This window comes from Entelurus aequoreus, linkage group LG08 (assembly GCF_033978785.1).
Source record: "Entelurus aequoreus isolate RoL-2023_Sb linkage group LG08, RoL_Eaeq_v1.1, whole genome shotgun sequence".
In the NCBI taxonomy this organism is placed as follows: domain Eukaryota; kingdom Metazoa; phylum Chordata; class Actinopteri; order Syngnathiformes; family Syngnathidae; genus Entelurus; species Entelurus aequoreus.
This window is the reverse complement of record NC_084738.1, coordinates 71,258,605-71,277,546: the sequence shown is the minus strand read 5'-3', so window position 1 is coordinate 71,277,546 and position 18,942 is coordinate 71,258,605.

Genomic DNA, 18,942 nt, shown 5'->3' with positions numbered 1-18,942 from the left:
GTTTACCCCCTGGGAGGCGAGGGGAGCAGTGAGAAGCAGCGGTGGCTGCGCCCGGGAACCATTTTTGGTGATTTAACCCCCAATTCCAACCCTTGATGCTGAGTGCCAAGCAGGGAGGTAATGGGTCCCATTTTTATAGTCTTTGGTATGACTCGGCCGGGGTTTGAACTCACGACCTACCGATCTCAGGGCGGACACTCTAACCACTAGGCCACTGAGCAGATTTAGTTTTTTTTCTGCTGTAAAAAAAAAAAGAGTTGAGGTACAACTGTAGCAATGATAAATACTACAGTCTTATTGGAGGTGGTGCGTTGCCATAGTAACAGCCGCACTGCACTTCACAGCTGATTGCTTAATAAACAAACATTCACTTTGCATGCCGCCTGTGGAATCCTATTAGGACCTGAGTCGTCGCACATCAGGTCTCTTACACTTGTGCGGTAATGACTTGTGCATGTGTTGCACCCCAAATTACTCAGACATCTTGTACGTTGCATTCTTCTCACTCTGTTCTCACTTGCAGTCCTTAGTCAGCAGAAAGGCGGTCGGGGAATTTCCTGTTGAAACCCACCACCCAGCTCAGCTCATGTGTGTGCGTGTTATACATTACACCAGTGTTTTTCAACCACTGCGCCGCGGCACACTAGTGTGCCGGGAGATATTGTCTGATGTGCCGTGTGAGATGATGTCCTTCCACCTAATTGGGTTAAAAATATTTTTTGCAAACCCTCCATCCATCCATTTTCTACCGCGTGTCCCTTTCGGGGTTGCGGGGGGTGCTGGAGCCTATCTCAGCTGCATTCGGGCGGAAGGCGGCGTACATCCTGGACCAGAAATTATAATCCGCAAATAATGTGCCGTTGTTGAGTGTCTGTGCTGTCTGGAGCTTGTTACTCGCAATATCAGTAGGTGGCAGCAGGTAGTTAATTGCTTTGTAGATGTCGGGAACATGGTTTGTCGTGATCACAATATGCAGACGACAGCGGGAGGCAGTGTGCAGGTAAAAAGGGATCTAAGGCTTAAACCAAAAATAAACAAAAGGTATTGAAGTTCAAGGATGGCTATGCAAAACAAAACTAAAACTGAACTGGCTGCAAAGTAAACAAAAACAGAATGCTGGACGACAGCAAAGACTTACAGCATGTGGAGAAGCAGACAGCGTCCACAAAGTGCATCTGTACATAACATGACAATCAACAACAAAATAAGAAACACTACACACAGGAAAACTCAAAATAAGTCACGGCGTGATGTGACAGGTGGTGACAGTACACCTACTTTGAGACGAGCTATAGTGATGCATATGGTTTGAATTTACAAACCCCGTTTCCATATGAGTTGGGAAATTGTGTTAGATGTAAATATAAACGGAATACAATGATTTGCAAATTATTTTCAACCCATATTCAATTGAATGCACTACAAAGACAAGATAATTAATGTTCAAACTCATAAACTTTTTTTTTTTTTTTCAAATAATAATTAACTTAGAATTTCATGGCTGCAACATGTGCCAAAGTAGTTGGGAAAGGGCATGTTCACCACTGTGTTACATGGCCTTTCCTTTTAACAACACTCAGTAAACGTTTGGGAACTGAGGAGACACATTTTTTAAGCTTCTCAGGTGGAATTCTTTCCCATTCCTGCTTGATGTACAGCTTAAGTTGTTCAACAGTCCGGGGGTCTCCGTTGTGCTATTTTAGGCTTCATAATGCGCCACACATGTTCAATGGGAGACAGGTCTGGACTACAGGCAGGCCAGTCTAGTACCCGCACTCTTTTACTATGAAGCCACGTTGATGTAACACGTGGCTTGGCATTGTCTTGCTGAAATAAGCAGGGGCGTCCATGGTAACGTTGCTTGGATGGCAACATATGTTGCTCCAAAACCTGTATGTACCTTTCAGCATTAATGGCGCCTTCACAGATGTGTAAGTTACCCATGTCTTGGGCACTAATACACCCCCATACCATCACAGATGCTGGCTTTTCAACTTTGCGCTTAAACAATCCAAATGGTTCTTTTCCTCTTTGGTCCGGAGGTCACGACATCCACAGTTTCCAAAAAAAATTTGAAATGTGGACTCGTCTGACCACAGAACACTTTTCCACTTTGCATCAGTCCATCTTAGAGGAGCTCAGGCCCAGCGAAGCCGACGGCGTTTCTGGGTGTTGTTGATAAACGGTTTTCGCCTTGCATAGGAGAGTTTTAACTTGCACTTACAGATGTAGCGACCAACTGTAGTTACTGACAGTGGGTTTCTGAAGTGTTCCTGAGCCCATGTGGTGATATCCTTTACATACTGATGTCGCTTGTTGATGCAGTACAGCCTGAGGGATGGAAGGTCATGGCTTAGCTGCTTACGTGCAGTGATTTCTCCAGATTCTCTGAACCCTTTGATGATATTACGGACCGTAGATGGGGAAATCCCTAAATTCCTTGCAATAGCTGGTTGAGAAAGGTTTTTCTTAAACTGTTCAACAATTTTCTCACGCATTTGTTGACTAAGTGGTGACCCTCGCCCCATCCTTGTTTGTGAATGACTGAGCATTTCATGGAATCTACTTTTATACCCAATCATGGCACCCACCTGTTCCCAATTTGCAGTGGCGTGCAGTCACTAGAGGCAGGGGAGGCGGGGCCTCACCTGCCATCATGGAAAGAAAAAAAATGTAAAAAGAAAAAAATAATAATTAAATTGTTATATGTATCCAGTGATTATACTAAAGTTATTTTCCATTTAACTTCACCAGTTTTAGATGATTTTTATTTTTATTTTCACATTTGCCGTTCAAATACTGAGAAGAGACGGTGCGGTGATCAGCAGCCAGTTGAGGCACGTCACTGATTTGTGCCTCAACATGGATTGTGCATAATGACTCGGCTAACTGCTGAGCTGCTGTGCAGTGAGACTGTATTGCTATATGAATTATATCAGCTAACTAAACTATGGCATAGTTTAGTTAGCTGAGGTATATAATGTACAGTGTATTTTGTCAAAAACTGTATGTGTGTAACGTATTTCTTGTGCTGAGCATTCATAAATCTGCTGCAAAAGACGTACTGGTTGAGGCTCGCAGTAATCCGGCCTCCTGGTGGTAGAGGGCGGTAGTGATCCCAGATATCATTACTCGGCCGCAGAAGAAGAAAAAAAAACAAAAAAAGTTTGCAAGCGATTGTTTATTTCCTCTCGCCTGGACTTTTATTAAAAACATGGAGGATTACATATGTAAAATAAAACAGTTTTCTAAGCTGGACTTTCAATCGAAGCAGGAGGTAATAATTTAAGGTAGACCAACGCCGGAGCTAAAAGGTTTGCTTTTGACTTCGGGACAGAAGACCCGTTCTTTTCAAACGGCGTGGTACACACGCAAAGGCTGGTTGTGTGGATGTCCAGCAAGAAAGGTAAGACCATAATAATGTTTTTTTTTAATTAAATGTGCTTTTTTGTTTGCTACAGTTGTGTAAAGAATGCTGGTATGAGCTTTTAAACATAACCCGTTAACTGCTGCCAATCACATGGTGAATAAGATACTATTTAGGGTTCATATGTTTGTAAATCTGACTGTGATGATGCAGTGCCTCACCAGACATTAACCTCACCGCACGCCACTGCCAATTTGCCTGATCACCTGTGGGATGTTTCAAATAAGTGTTTGATGAGCATTCCTCAACTTTATCAGTATTTATTGCCACCTTTCCCAACTTCTTTGTCACATGTTGCTGGCATCAAATTCTAAAGTTAATGATTATTTGCAAAAAAAAAAAGAGTTTATTAGTTTGAACATCAAATATGTTGTCTTTGCAGCATATTCAACTGAATATGGGTTGAAAATGATTTGCAAATCATTGTATTCCGTTTATATTTACATCTAACACAATTTCCCAACTCAGATGGAAACGGGGTTTGTATATCCAGCAATTGCGAGAACGACTTATACCTGTCAATATCGGCTGCTGATTTTTATTTTTTTATGTTTTCTGCTAGTGGTGTGCCTCAGGATTTTTCCAATGAAAAAAATGTGCCTTGGCTCAAAAAAGGTTGAAAAACACTGCATTACACTACCAGCACACTCATTTCAACGTGGGCATACAAAGACAGTAGAGAGAAAGACATCCCTCCCGGAGGATCTTTGCAGCATTCCTCATAATCCATTGTTGACAGAACACTTTCTGTCTTCCCCTACTTACACAAGTACGCTGTCCCGCGTCTCAAATACACACACCAAGACACATGCAAAATCCCAGTGTCAGGATGAGGTCATTGTCCTGAGAATGGGTTTTATTCTCAGTACCCTAAAGGGAGAAACCCTGTAACCCCCGATCCTTTCAATCAGCACAAAAGACGGCCTTTGAGGGAGGAGGCAGACACCCTTGGAATGTGTTGCCGGGGTTTCTATAACTGCTAGCCTCTGAATTTACACCACGACCCAAAATATGGACTGCTGCATTATCTTAGTCAAGAGAATCCTACTTTCCGTCTGATAGGAACAAACACTTTGTGTTAAATGCAACGTTTTCATCAATAGAAAATGTCCAGAGGACTCTTCAAGATGTCAGATCTTTCCATGCCTTTCCCAATGTCTACTGATGGGAATCGGCCACTTTGTTTGGATGAAGAGTGTCTGGGAGGAATGTGGGGTTTAGTTGGGAAGGGGGTGCAGGGGGAAAGTATGATAACTCCCACTCCATTCAGATTTACGGTCAAGACGAGGGGCTCCTCTGAGTGCTCGTCGGGGGACGAACAGAACGCTGCGCGGCGGCCAAAGCAAATGTTTAGTCACTCAACCTTGCCTTATTCTTTACCTCTGCGTTTCTCCTCGGTGCCATCATATGGGAAAGTGAGCAGAAGCTCTCGTGACTGACAGTCTTTACGCAGCTAAAAAAATATATATAAAAAAAATCAATGAGAAGTCTTCACGCAGCTCAACATGTTTTCATATTTCAATCTTGGACTGGTATGTGAAGCGCAGCTGTACAAAAAAGATGGTGGTTTCTCCTTACAACAGGGGTAACCAAACTGTGGCCTGTATTAGAATTAAGTTAAAAAAATAAAACTTGTGGTGTCAAAATGAATATGATTAAGTGTATTGTTGGAGCCAAATAGAGAGCCATACTTGAATCCATGTTTATTTTATTATTTTGAGAGATTGATGTGTGTATGTCAGTGTGCACCCTTTGCAGGTGGTGAAAAGTTCCCACGCAGGCCTACAAGGGGCAGGAGCGTGCTGGGCGCGTGATTGGCAGTCGGGCACCAGCATACCGTCTTAGACCTCACCTGTCTGTAGACCTCGGCTTTATATAGGCTACCTTTTATTTTGTTTCCCGAGTATTCTGTTCCTTGATTTTTGTAAATTAAATAATCTTCAATCGCGCTGCTGGATCAGTTTGAATTAGTGGATGGATAGCGGGAAAAGGAAGAATACGTGACAAGGAAGGCTGTGTATGGTGTCAGTCAGACAAGATGCCCGCGCCCCAAGTGGAACAAACATTTGAACAAAGGGGTTATAGGAACAATCACTTTCAGTGTTTTATGCCACTTCAAGTTGTCAAAGACGCGCTGTGAAATACACCCGACAGGATTGCGCACAAAACAGGAAGCAAGGCCAAAGCGCATGGTGCAGGTGAACAAAGGACTTCTTTCATTAAGGTTTGTGATAAACCATCAAACTCATTCGTTAAAAGGCCGCCAACATGTGGCGGGGCTGGCACGCTGTTTGTGCAGGCTATAGAGGACAACAAATGTAGTGCCATTAGGGCACGCCTTTGATTTAATAGCTAGGGTAAAAATTGGAGAATTTTTTGCCCTGGGAGATTTCTAGGAGAGGCACTGAGATCCGAAAGTCTTCTGGGAAATTCGGGAGCGTCGGCAAGTATGCTGGGAAAATCGGGAGGGAAAATCGGGAGGGTCGGCTAGTATGCAGCTGAGCCGCATCAGAGTGGTCAAAGAGCCGCATGCAGCCGCGGGTTGCCGACCCCTGGTCTAGTCCTTCAGTTCAGGACGGTTGTCCCATAATTCCTCTTCATCATTGCGGATTAGAGCGTAGGCGGAGAAGGCTGCTTTGACAGCCAGGGCAGCAAGGTTGCAGGAAAAGCATAATATTGAAGAACAGGAGTTAATGTGCAGGAAAAAAAGAGAGGCTTTGGAGTTAAAAACAGAAATAGAGGCGGCTAATGCTAAAATTAACTACTTGAGGGAAGTAGAAGGTTTAGAGGTGCATGGTGCAGATCAGAGAGCAGCGGTTACAGGGGCAGCATTTGATCCATCAAGGTGTGGTTCACCTGTGGGAAGCCCAGTGGTTAGGCCCAAGGAAGGAGTTCATATGCAGTTCCCCACTACTCTATTCGATGCATCTATACCCCAAGTTCCACCTGCCAGCCTCCAACCCCAGCAGGCCCCAACTCAACTGCAGCAGGTCCCAGTTCTACCTCTGCTGGCCCCAGGTCAGCCTGCCGATCTCTATCCCCAGCAGGCCCCTGTTCACCAAGCTGTGCCTGCTAGTTTCCAGTTCCAACCTCAACAGGCCCTAATTCAGCCTGCCAACCTCCAACCCCAACATCAGCAGGCCCCAACTCAACTGCAGCAGGTCTTAGTTCTACCTCTGCAGGCCCCAGGTCAGCCTGCCGGTCTCTATCCAAAGCAGGCCCCCGTTCACCAAGCTGTGCCTGCCAGTTTCCAGTTCCAACCTCAACAAGCCATCCCCAGCTCAACACAGAACAATCAGCTGATCAAAATTCTGGAAGCCCAAAATGAACTGACTAAGATTCTTGTGAAACAGCAGCTTCTGTCCACTCTCCCACAAGGAAGTGTTCCCCTCTTTGATGGACAAATCTTGGAGTACAAGTCATTCATCCATTCCTTTGAACACATGGTCGATAGTAAAACGGACAATGACAGGGACAGGTTGCAGTTACTCATCCATTACACAAAGGGCCATGCTCAAAAGCTAGTCAAAAGTTGTGAATATATGTCACCAGACAGAGGCTACCAGAAAGCCAAAAGGTTACTAAAAGAGAACTTTGGTCATGACTTTAAAATTGCCTGTGCTTACCTAGATAAGGTCCAAACCTGGCCCCAATTAGGGCAGAGGATTCCAAATCATTGCAGGAGTACGCCATGTTCCTCAGGAGCTGCTGTAATGCCATGGAGGAGACTGAGTACATGGACTAACTGGACACAGTGGCCAATATGAGAAACATTGCGTTTAAGTTTCCCTTCAAGCTGAAGGAGAAATGGCGCAACAAAGCCTATGAGCAGCAGAAAGAGCACAACTGCAGGGTGAGGGTTTTAGACCTGGTTAGCTTTATAGAAAAGCAAGCTCGTGTGGCAGCCCATCCAGTCTTTGGAGAGCTAAGGGTGCAGGAGCAGTCAGCCAACATAGGAAAGGCTAACGCTAGACCCTCTGTAAAGCCACAGCACTCAAAGTCAGCTGGTAGTAGTTTTGCCACGAGTATTGCTATTAGCCCAATGGAATCCATGCCAGAGTCTGAGTCAGAGCCCATTTGTCTACTTTGTAAAAACAAACACCCACTAGAGTTGTGTAGACGATTCATTAAGAAGAAGCACAGAGACAAGCTAATTAGTTTCCTAAAGAGCCAGGGCATGTGCTTTGCCTGTCTTTCAATAGGGCACATGAGTTCTGTTTGTCAGAGTCGTCAGACATGTAGCCTGTGTAAAAAATGTCACCCAAGTGTCTTACATTATAACAGGAAAGACAAGGTATCGAAAGAGCTAGAAAAGCCCTCTAGAAATGTAAGCAGTGCGAGAGCAGAGCTATGTGGCCATATAGGGGCAGGGGACCAAGACAGTGTTCTGTCCATTGTCCCAGTCAAAGTTAAGGCCGGGAAGGGCAGCCAGGTCCTCTCAGTTTATGCTCTCCTTGACCCTGGATCCTCAGCTGGCTTCTGTTCTGAACAGCTTATGTCCCAGTTGAACGTAAAGGGAGTAAAGACCCATATCCTACTAAGGACCATGAATCAGAAAAAGTCTGTCCCAACTCACATGGTAGCTGGGCTGGAAGTTTCTGCACTGGACAGCAATCATTTCCTACCTCTTATTGTTGTCTTCACACAGAAAGAAATGCCAGTCACCACAAGCAGCATCCCCAAACAGGTAGACATAGCACCATGGCCATATTTAGGTAACGTTGTACTCCCGAGCATCAGTTCAAAAGTGGAGCTGTTGATAGGCACAAATGCTCCAAAACTGTTAGAGCCATGGGAGGTTATAAATAGCCATGATGGGGGTCCACATGCAGTGAGAACGCTATTGGGATGGGTGGTTAATGGGCCATTTAGAGGTCGAAATAGTGAGGCAGTGAGTGCAACTGTAAACAGAATTTCAGTTGCAAATCTGGAGGATCTTCTAATTTCTAAGTATAATCTGGAGTTCAGTGAGGTAGTGTCAGAGGAACAGACTCAGCGGCCAGTAGAAGACAAACAGTTTTTAGAGATAGCCAATAAGGCAGTCCTACAGGACGGGCACTACAGCCTGAAATTACCCTTCAGAAATCCCACGGTCAACCTGCCCAACAACCGCCCAAGTGCCGAACAGCGCCTCCAAAGCCTGAAAAGAAAAATATAAAGGAACCATCAATTCAAACAGGAGTATGTTGCATCCCTCAATGACATTCTGGAAAGCAACTATGCTGAGGAGGTGCCAGAGGAGGAGCTCAGCCAGACAAAGGTTTGGTACATACCACACCACAGAGTGCACCACCCCAAAAAGAAGAAACTCAGGGTGGTCTTTGACTGTGCAGCCACCTACAAAGGTGTGTCCCTCAAAACAGAGCTGTCTCAATGGAGGTATGTGGGCAGTAAGGACAATCCAGCTGACGATGCCTCCAGAGGGCTGAGTACTGGCAGATTCATGCAGCAAAGGAGATGGATACATGCCCCTGACTTCTTATGGAAAGCAGAGGAAAGTTGGCCTGCACAGGAAGCATTAGGCTCCAAGTCACAGGATGACCCAGAAGTCAGAAAGAACACTACTGTCTTCACTACAGTGGTAAACACTGAACCCCCCCACAAGCCAGCTGCTTTACACCTTTTCAAATTGGAAAAAGCTCCTTAGAGCAATGGCAAGTTTACCCCAAGAGAGAATCCTCAACAGTCGTCCCCTCTCCACAGTCTCCCCAGATCCAAAGGACTTAGAGCCGCTGACCCCAAACCACATTCTCCTTCTAAAAACTCAACCCATCATTCCCCCAGGCACCTTCGGGAACAAGGATCTCTACGCCAGGCGCCGCTGGAAACAGGTCCAGTATATGGCTGAGCTTTTCTGGCACAGATGGACAAGAGAGTACCTGGCACTGCTGCAGGAAAGACAGAAATGGACCCAGTGAGGATCAACCTGCAGCCGGGAGATGTGGTCCTGGTGGTCGACCCCACAACCCCACGGGGCTCGTGGCCATTGGGCAGAGTACTGGAGATTAGGCCAGATGGAGGAGGTCTGGTCCGGTCAGTCAAGGTCCAAACAAGGACTTCAGTCATCGAAAGGCCTATCACCAAGCTGTGCTGCATCCTGGAGGCTGAGGGCTGACTGGTCAGTCACGGAGACCAGACCACAAGACACGCACAAGGGACGTAATGTATATACTTTATTTTCTCTCAAGGCTTTGCCTTTTGTTTGTTTATTATGGAATAGGCTCCTTTTTTGCATTAAATTAATGAATGTGATTGAGTCTGTAAAGATCAATCAGGGGCCGGTGTGTAGGAGCCAAATAGAGAGCCATACTCGAATCCATGTTTATTTTATTATTTTGAGGGATTGATTTGTGTATGTCAGTGTGCCCCCTTTGCAGGTGGTGAAAAGTTCCCACGCAGGCCTATAAGGGGCAGGAGCGTGCTGGGCGCATGATTGGCAGTCGGGCACCAGCATACCGTCTTTGACCTCACCTGTCTGTAGACCTCGGCTTTATATAGGCTACCTTTTATTTTGTTTCCCCGAGTATTCTGTTCCTTGATTTTTGTAAATTAAATTATCTTCAATGGCGCTGCTGGATCAGTTTGAATTAGTGGATGGATAGCGGGAAAAGGAACAATACGTGACAAGGAAGGCTGTGTATGGTGTGAGTCAGACAAAATGCCCGCGCCCCAAGTGGAACAAACATTTGAACAAAGGGGTTATAGGAACAATCACTTTCAGTGTTTTATGCCACTTCATGTATTAATATACTATTAATGCAATAACCCATCCCTGAGACCTCTCTGGCAACGGTCATTTCAGGCAGTTAGCGTTGTGCACACACAAATGAGCAGTGTTGGGACTAACATGTTACAAAGTAATGCGTTACTGTAACGCTGTTATTTTCGGCGGTAACTAGTAATCTTACGCATAATTTTTTATATTCAGCCAATGACGACTACTTTGGGACAAATGATGATCCAGAACCTTATATTTTTTAGCTTGAATATAAGGAGGGTGAGCTACAAGATTTAGAAGATGAGTGTGAAGCAGATCCAGCAAGCACTATTGAAATACAAACCACAAACATAATTAAATAATCACTTACTGTACATTGTCTGCAGTCACTGGGATGTCGACTAATGCTATGTTCATATATTCCCGTTTAGATGAAGAATTAATCATAATGATTGATTGATTGATTGATAATCCTCACGCAGGTAGAAAAAAAAAGGTGGGCCCGGATGTGCATTTTTTTGTGTCTTTCTCGCGATCTACTGAGTTGAATCTGAAAGTTGAGCAACTTCTCTGTTTATCGCCACAACCTTCTACTATACGAGTGACATGCATGAATTATAATCTAGAACTAACTTTTACCAACTCAGAGGCGATGTGGCAGCTCAGTATGTCAATAGCTGCATAATTGTATTAATTCTCTGTGATCACGGCGCTGCTAAAAGGAGTTATTTGGCGTTATACTAAATATATCACTAATACGTGGTCAATATGCAGGTCACAACATGTAAATGGAGTCCTGTTGGCAGTTTTTTAATGTTTTTTTAGAGGGCTTTTATGAGCGCAATTAAGGACTCCCAATAGGTTCACTGTGAGCCATAAATTACGAATTGAAAAGCATTAAAAAAAAATAAGATGTATGTTCTTGTCTTACATAAGGACTGTGAATGATAGACAACATTCCAAATTAAAGCTGCAAGCAGCGATGGACGGGACCGACTTTGAGGGCTCATAAAATCCAAACCGGAGCAGTAATTAAAACTCTTTCATCAACTTTTAATCAGAAGGGTTCAATCTCTCTCCTGTGCTAATTTGAAGCCGACACGACAAACGCGCTCAGAGGAGATAATGTTTGAAAAAAGGTGACAGTTTTTAACTCAACTTTTGTTTTGAAGGGGGAATTGCAAACTTCCTGTTGATTTTTGCTCGGGGTTGTCAGTGTATGAAATATAGGTCTAAGTGAAACCTACATAGAGGTTTTTGTTTCATGTCTCTACGACATTCCTACTGGGAGTTAGAGGCAGTTTTGTCTGTGTTTTCTTCCTAGGGGGCGCTAGAGCGCAATTTTGAGTTTTGGGGTTCGGTTTTTTGATTGATCGCAATTTTTACCAGTCCAGATGTGTGTGTCCAATTTGGTGAGTTTTGAAGCTTGTTAAGAGGGTCAAATTACAGCTCAAAGAGGTGGCGGTATAGTAATAAAACGCTGGAAATACAATAGGGTACTCTGTCCCAAAGGGACATCGGTCCCTAAAAAGGGCAGTTCCTCTTTAAAGGTGAGCTTTGATGACGTTTTGACGTCTGTGTTGAAGTTAGGTTTGCCGCCATCCAGGTGGAGCAAAACCATTTTGTATTTTTGAAAGGGGGTGTATGTCTTCTTAGACATTCCTAATTTGATTCAAGTAACCTTATTACATTTCCGCGACTGTATTATTTTTAGAGTAACATTTACGATGTTTAAAAAAAAATACAAAAATAAATATATATATACATATACATATATATATATATATATATATACATATATATATATATATATATATATATATATATATATATATATATATATATATATATATATATATATATATATATATATATATATATATATATATATATACACACTACCGTTCAAAAGTTTGGGGTCACCCAAACAATTTTGTGGAATAGCCTTAATTTCTAAGAACAAGAATAGACTGTCGAGTTTCAGATGAAAGTTCTCTTTTTCTGGCCATTTTGAGCGTTTAAATGACCCCACAAATGTGATGCTCCAGAAACTCAATCTGCTCAAAGGAAGGTCAGTTTTGTAGCTTCTGTAACGAGCTAAACAGTTTTCAGATGTGTGAACATGATTGCACAAGGGTTTTCTAATCATCAATTAGCCTTCTGAGCCAATGAGCAAACACATTGTACCATTAGAACACTGGAAAGATAGTTGCTGGAAATGGGCCTCTATAAACCTATGTAGATATTGCACCAAAAACCAGACATTTGCAGCTAGAATAGTCATTTACCACATTAGCAATGTATAGAGTGTATTTCTTTAAAGTTAAGACTAGTTTAAAGTTATCTTCATTGAAAATAAGGACATTTCAATGTGACCCCAAACTTTTGAACGGTAGTGTATATATATACCTGTATATATATATATATATATATATATATATATATATATATATATATATATATATATATATATATATATATATATATATATATATATATACATATATATATATATATATATATATATATATATATATATATATATATATATATATATATATATATATATATATATATATATATGACATTTTTAAAGTGACAGTAAAGTAAAAACCCCAAGGACCCTCTGTTCTTAGGGCCCCGATACATCATCCCCACTTACCCTCCCACTCCGACGCCGCTGTATGCACACCCTGCAGGAAGCAGTTGTCTTTTAAGCAAAGCACTTCCATCTTAAAATACAGTAGCACTCTGATAACATGAAAGGAGTAAGAGGTCCACATTAATGTGAATATGTTTGTTTCGAAAAGCATATATTTTATTAAGATGAACATGATGCTATAAGTGTTTAATAAACAAGGTAAGTGCAAATATATATATACATTTTTATATATATATATATGTGTAAATATATGTATATATACATACATATATGTATGTATATATGTATTTTTATACATATATGTATGTATATATGTTTATGTATGTGTTTGTATATACAGTATGTATACATCTATATATATATATATATATATATATATATATATATATATATATATATATATATATATATATATATATATATATATATATACACATAACATGAACATATATTCCCTTTTTGCTCATGCAACATTAAACACCATTAAAGGGGATGTTTGCAACTTGCTCACAGTTATGTTTATTAAACCAGAGAAAATATAATAAGACCACCACCAGCTAGCTTATGTTACCATTAGTGGTTAAATAGAACATATTTTTTAAATGTCCTATATTTTTCAAAATTATTAATTATTAGGGACGTTCTGATCAGGAATGTAGATACCGATCCAATGAGTGAGTTTGGCTGATACCAATACTGATCACATGTTGTAACTGTTAAAGTTTTGATGTATTTATTGTGAGTGCTATTGACAGTTAAACAATAGCAACGCAATATTTAAAATAGTTCCTTATTCTCTTTTATTGCATACAATTGTTTGCGCTAAACAAAGTCAATAGTATACAATAACAAAACAAGAGTAAAAACTACTATCTATTACTCATTTAAATATTTAGATTTTTTTAACCAGGGAAATATTCCCTGAGTTTGTAAAAAAGTAAAACAACAAAAAATTATATTTGAGAAAATAGAAACATCAACGTAATCACTCTAGTATTGATAATATACTGATACTACCAATGGTATCAAAACCACCAATTTGTGGATTCACAGCAACCCTGCAAGTGATCAAAAGACATCTTGATCATTGTTTGAAATAAAAAGGAAAATACAGCAAAATGATCGATGCAGATCTATCTATCTATCTATCTATCTATCTATCTATCTATCTATCTATCTATCTATCTATCTATCTATCTATCTATCTATCTATCTATCTATCTATCTATCTATCTATCTATCTATCTATCTATCTATCTTTTTCCATCAAACACACCATCAGCAGCTTTTCGATATTTTCATGAATAAATGTCTGCCGTTTAGATATTGTTTTAACATTCTTGGCTGGTCTTATTGACTCATTCTGCTTCAGTATGGTGCAGGCTAGCAGTGATACACTCAAATTGCTTTGCCAAGTTGGCGACGATTTATTTTTTTCAATTCAATGAATATTGTCTGCATCCTATTCTCAGCCCTGTCCGTCACACTAACTTTCTTCCTTCCCGTGGTTGGCAAAACAAAGTTATGTCGATCTCTAGATACAAGCCAATACTAGCAAGTAAGACCAGATGTTTTGGTCGGATATTACGGGGTTCATTGTTACATTTGCTACACCAGCTAATGGCAGAGATGCTTAAACTTAATTTTTCTTGCAACTTAAAGCATAACAATTAGCCAAGAAACAGCTCTTATCTTAAAACACTCTTAAGTTGAGGTATCACTATAAACTCAACTCATTCATTGCACATGGACTCAGTAGTGCATTGTATGATTGCACCCAAATCCTCATCCTCTTTCCCAGGTCTTTTAAATAAAACTTCAATGTTGTGTTTCCTTCCGTTTCCTCACCTCCTTTTTTCATTACTCTCCCATTCAGTCATTCATTCATTCATTCCTTCGTTTATCCCAGGCTTTTCCAGGACACCAGCGAAGCCAGTCATTCGTCCCTTTAGAATCAATAAAAGACCACACACATTCTCTTACATCATCTAATAATTGAAGACGTTCATTTAAGTCGGACATTTGATTGTCCAAACTTTATGCAGAGTTGAGTTATTCTGTTAAAAAAAATTATCACTTCAAGAACGCTACCCAGTGATGAGGTAAAGGTCTGGTGAGGACTGCTGTTGAACTCAGTCTGGTTGTTTTAAAAATAGACCAGTCTGTCAACCTACTGCCAGTGTGTGATGTAAGATTTCCGCCTGCTTTCACATATTTTATTCATCTCATTCTGTCGCTTTATCTCCAAGTTGTTATTTTAGCTGAGCTGGTTCGTACAGAAATGTCTACTATTTAAGTAGATTGTAAGGTGTTTTTTGTTGTTGTTTTTTTCACAGTCTTTTGTGCAGTTGCTCTCTTTTTTGACAAACTGAACTTGGACTGCTTTCCCGCCAACAACTTTAAAGTCTTATGTAATAAAACCTTCCCACCTTTGTGCCATTTGTTTGGTCCGTTTTGATCAAAGTAAAAAAAAACAAAAAAAAACATTTGTCTTTGATTTTTGAGCCTTTAAAAAAACAAGTCTTGATGTAAAGGCTTTTACAATCCTGAGGTTATTTAGTCCCTCCAGGATTTCACTGCCTTAATTTCAATCAATCAATCAATCAATGTTTACTTATATAGCCCTAAATCACAAGTGTCTCAAAGGGCTGCAGATCCCACATCAGGGCAAGAAAAAACTCAACCAAATGGGATGACAATGAGAAACCTTGGGGGGGCTGCAGATGTGGGGATCTGGTGCAATGGACGTCAAGTGGATCTAGCATAATATTGTGAGAGTCCAGTCCATAGTGGATCTAACATAATAGTGAGAGTTTTCTGAATTTGTGGCAGCTTTTCTAGAAAATTGCGGCAAAAGTTGCAATGCCACCCATCCATCCATTTTCTACCGCTTGTCCCGTTCGGGATGGCGGGGGGTGCTGGATTCGGGCGGAAGGCGGTGTACACCCTGGATAAGTCGCCACCTCATCACATGGCCAACACAGATAGACAGACAACATTCACACTCACATTCACACACTAGGGACAATTTAGTGTTGCCAATCAACCTATCCCCAGGTGCATGTTTTTGGAGGTGGGAGGAAGCGGGAGTACCCAGAGGGAACCCACGCAGTCACAGGGAGAACATGCAAACTCCACACAGAAAGATCCCAAGCCCAGGATCGAACCCAGGACCTTCGTATTGTGAGGTACATGCACTAACCCCTGCATCACCGTGCTGCCAAAAGTTGCAATGTTTAGGCTTATTTTTTACAACATTGAATCAACATGTGATTTTATAAATTTGTTATCAATGTTTTAAGTGTTCCTTGTAACCTTAACCTTTAACTGACATGCTGCCCATTGTTGCAGCTTGTCATTTTGGCTGACTTATGGAGTCTTGCACAAAATAGTATGATTTAAATTATCACCTCTTTATCACCCCTATTTTTTCTCTAAATGTTAGTTTGTTTGCATGTAAATGTTTCATACAATCAGTTAACATATTTTATTGTAAAAAATATTTTAATTTATCACTGAAACGAGCTGAAAACGTTATACTGTATGGCGTAGTGGGTAGAGCAACCGTGCCAGAAACCTGAGGATTGCAGGTTCGCTCCCCACTTCTTACCATCCAAAATCGCTGCCGTTGTGTCCTTGGGCAGGACACTTCACCCTTGCCCCAGGTACCGCTCACACTGGCGAATGAATGATGAATGTTAGGTGGTGGTCGGAGGGGCCGTAGGCGCAATTTGGCAGCCACGCTTCCGTCAGTCTACCCCAGGGCAGCTGTGGCTACGAAAGTAGCTTACCACCACCAGGTGTGAATGAATGATGGGTTCTCACTTCTCTGTGAAGCGCTTTGAGTGTCTACAAAAGCGCTATACAAATCTAATCAATTATTATTATTATTATTACTGTTGCAGCAAATAATTCTGGGTAATTAGATGTCATTATCCACGGCTGAATCGCTCCAAATTTGGACATCAAATTGACAGTTTGGCTGATGTGCATTTTGTCCCACTGATGTGGGTTTGAACCCCGGAAGGGACCAAAAAAACAAATATTTCTTATTTATTTTTTTTACATCCAGCTGTAGAAAGCTTGACTGTCCCTTAGGAGATCCAGGCTCAAATCCCGCCCCGCCCGAAAGCATTGTTGTAACCATGAAGATTAAATTAGTACTTGAACTCTATCATGCTTGCTTTTTCTGCTAATTTTGCAGCAAGTTTTTTTATTACAACATACAGTATCAATTTCGCTACATTTCAGTACAGTTTTTGGTGTTCTACATTTAAACCATTTCAACATTCAAATCAATCCTACAGTCAAAGTATTTCTATATTCAAACGGTTTTCACCCTTACCTCTATATTTCACTAGCATTTCAAATACCATTCTTTAATATTCAAACCATTCTGACTGTACCTTTAAAATGTACAAGCTAAAAGTGTTGTACTGTTGCAGCAAATAATTGTGAGTAATTAGATCTAATGTTCAACGGCTGAATCGCTCCCTTTACATTCCAAAGTTGGAGTTTCACAGAGTAACCGTGTAATACTCTTCCATATCAGTAGGTGGCAGCAGGTAGCTAATTGCTTTGTAGATGTCGGGAACGTAGTTTGTTGTGATCACATTATGCAGACGACAGCAGGAGGCAGCGTACAGGTAAAAATGTATCTAATGCTTAAACCAAAAATAAACAAAAAGGCAAGTGCCGCTAAGAAAAGGCATTGAAACTTAGGGATGGCTATGCAAAACGAAGCTAAAACTGAACTGGCTGCGAAGTAAACAAAAACAGAATGCTGGACAACAGCAAAGACTTACAGCGTGTGGAGCAGCAGACGGCGTCCACAAAGTACAAGAAACACAAAAACACCAAAAAACTCAAAATAAGTCACGGCGTGATGTGACAGGTTGTGACAGTACACCTACTTTGAGACAAGAGCTATAGTGATGCATGGCTGGTTATGGTTTGAATTCATATCCAACAATTGCGAGAACGACTTTTTACTGCCAATATCGGCTACTGAGTTTAAATTTTTTATGTTTTCTGCTGGTGGTGTGCCTCGGGATTTTTTCAATGAAAAAAGCGTGCCTTGGTTTAGAAAAGGTTGAAAAACTGTGTTGTAGTGTTTCTCAAATAGTGGGCCGGGACCCCCCTTGAAGGGTTGCCTTGAGTAGATTTTCATTATTTGTGTCTGGACGCTAGTATTCATGTTAGAAGAATACACAAACCTACAGCTAGTTGGCAGCACTGCTCAATCTAATCCACATGCTCCCTGCACTACCTAGTAGACGTAGTAAGTGCAAAAGAACATGTGTAAAGAGCTCACAGAGGCAATGAGATTGCCCTTTGAGACATTTGTAATTAAGGGCTATATAAGTAAACTTTGATTGATTGATTGAGTGATTGATTGATTGATTGAAGTATAACAGAAACAAAACAATACATTACTTGGAGATACATGTCATGACATAAAGCATATTAGGAAGTTTTTTTTATGCTAATATGCAATTTATGATTCAGAATTCATATTTAGTGGAAATTAATTGACCACAGTCAGGCAATTAAAAGTGATCAATTATACTCACTGTACCCGCTTTAGTTGCACATCATTATCTTCCTTTGTAAGGAGTGGAAGTTAAACAAACAAAAAAAAGATTGTATGGAATTGCTTCTGAAAGTGAGAATTGACAGATAGGGATTTTAATCCCTATCTGAAATGATGTAAATCTTGTGTAATAAAAGTTGTTTCTAGGTCTTCTTTAAGCCTTTTTGCCTGCGCTAATGCTGCCTCTCGCCGGCCAAACCTGCTGATCCTGTTGCGGCGGCCCTTGGAGGACTCGCCTCATCCACCTCCCCGATTCAGACGCTTCGATCCCTCTGTGATGGTGCCATCTGCCCCTGGACAAGAACACACAGTTATAGCGCTGGGCCAAGATTTTCCCAGGCAGAGTAGATTAAATATGAAATATAGGGCAGGAATAGTTGTGCTACTACATGCCTAGATTTAGTCCTTCCACACCAGCCACCTTTATTTGTGACACTAGAGCGTTTTCCCAGGTGTGCGTTTGAGTTTCGAATCTTTTTTCGTGTTTCGTGTGCATCCTCTCTACGCTACAAATAGCATCTGCTCCTCTTTCAATTTGCATG